The sequence below is a fragment of the Erinaceus europaeus genome, chromosome X (genome assembly GCF_950295315.1).
Source record: "Erinaceus europaeus chromosome X, mEriEur2.1, whole genome shotgun sequence".
Taxonomy (NCBI): domain Eukaryota; kingdom Metazoa; phylum Chordata; class Mammalia; order Eulipotyphla; family Erinaceidae; genus Erinaceus; species Erinaceus europaeus.
Genome location: NC_080185.1, coordinates 102,294,929 through 102,297,011, shown reverse-complemented (window position 1 = coordinate 102,297,011; position 2,083 = coordinate 102,294,929).

Genomic DNA, 2,083 nt, shown 5'->3' with positions numbered 1-2,083 from the left:
AGGGGGAGCATAGGGGGAAGGGGGAGGCAGAGATCGCGGTGGAGGGTCCCTTGCAACTATTTTTGTTAAACTATAACTATATGGTATGTCACTATAACTATATGGTATGTCACTTAGTTTCTGGCAAACATCCTTCATACGGGAATTAGCAACTTATCTCAAGGGCTTCTGTTGTTTCAAGGATTAGCTTCTATCAAGCAGAGAAATGGTTCCTGGCAACCCAGCAATTCCACAACTAGGTATATACCCAAAAGATAGAATAAAACTAATTCAAAGGGATATATGCAGTTCCATGTTTACAGCAGTTCCATGTTTATTTACAATAGCTAAACCCTGGAAATAATCAGCATACACTCAAGAGAGTATATACAGCAATAAAAAGAGATGGTAGTGTGTCTTTTGGGGTAAAGTGGATGGAATTGGGGAAGATTTTGTTCAGTGAAGCAAGTACGGAGGTGAAGGACAACTACAGAATGGTTTCACTCATATTCCCAATATAGATAACTGAATATACATATGTGAAAACAAATAAAATGTCAACTTATTTTGAAAACTATAGTGGTTATCTATGGGGTGGGGATAGGGACACAGGTCTTTGGTGACTAGAGTAGTGAAAAAATAAATAAAAAACAAATTTGCCAAAAATTATCTCCTTTATGAAAATTAAATCAGAACTGAAAAGTAGTAGTAAATGTTGCAATCATATGTTTCATCTTGATTTTGGTAGATAGATAAGATAAAAAGACATGGATGTGTTCAAATGGGAACCCATGAATTGCTGGTAGGAATGTAAAATACAGCAACTATGGAAAACAAACAGCAGTTCTTCCAATAATTAATCACAGAAATTTCATATGGGGGGACACAGAACTTTGGTGATGGATGCAGTGTGGAACTATACCCCTGTAATCTTATCATTTTGCAATCATAATTATTATTAGAAGAGTTGAAAATAGATCAGCAGATATGCAATAAAATACTGGAGAATACCTGTAGTAGCAGAAAAGTGATAGGTATGTGATTGTTTTGTATGAAATTATTTCAACTTTTTATATGTTTTAAGTTTTCCAAAATAAATAGTTGGAACAAACAGCACATGGTTTTCGGGATGTACGCCATAAACCTAAATTTCAAGCAACATACATTTTCATTGTATTCCTTAAAAATTAGTGAGTGGCTTTTAGATTTTACAAATTATGTAAAAAACATTCTACAACATTTGTAAACAGAGCATATTTTATCCTAACCTCTATTTGTTAAGATCTGTTTGATAGCTTGTTGTACCTCTTCTCTATCTAAAAATGAATTCGGGGGGGTTGGGCAGTAGCACAGTGGGTTAAGTGCGCATGGTGCAAAGCATACCGACTGGCTTAAGGATGCTGGTTCAAGTCCCTGGCTCTCCACCTGTAGAGGGGTCACTTCACAGGTGGTGAAGCAGGTCTGCAGGTGCCTATCTTTCTCACACCCTCTCTGTCTTCTCCTCCTCTCTCCATTTCTCTCTGTCCTATGTAACAACAATGGCAACAACAACAACAACGATAAACAACAAGGTCAACAAAAGGGAAAAAAATAGCCTCCAGGAGCAGTGGATTTGTAGTGCAGGCACTGAGCACCGAGCCCCAGCAATAACCCTGGAGACAAAAAAAAAAAAAAAAAAAAAAAACTCTGGGAAATCTTTGTACATGGTTCAACTTTTAATCATAATTTTCCTAACTTTTAATCATAATTTTCCTACCTTCCACATCCTTTGAAAGGTTCCATGACAAATTTCAGACATCCATGGAGATCCTACATAATATGTATCATCTCTATAGTGAAAAAACAGATTAAAATGTGATAGAAATATATTAGCACGTTCTTGTTTCTAAAGACATTAATATTTGCTGCCTATATTTTACTACTAAATCAGTAAGAGTCAGGGCTTATCGGAGAGGTATTTTTAGTATTCACTAATTACAGTTGACATACAACATTGCGTCATTTAAGTATACCATATTAAGCATTTGGATACTGTGTGAAATCATTGGCACAATAACTTTATTTCCCATCCATCCTTAGCAATCCTAAAATTTGCAGTACACTG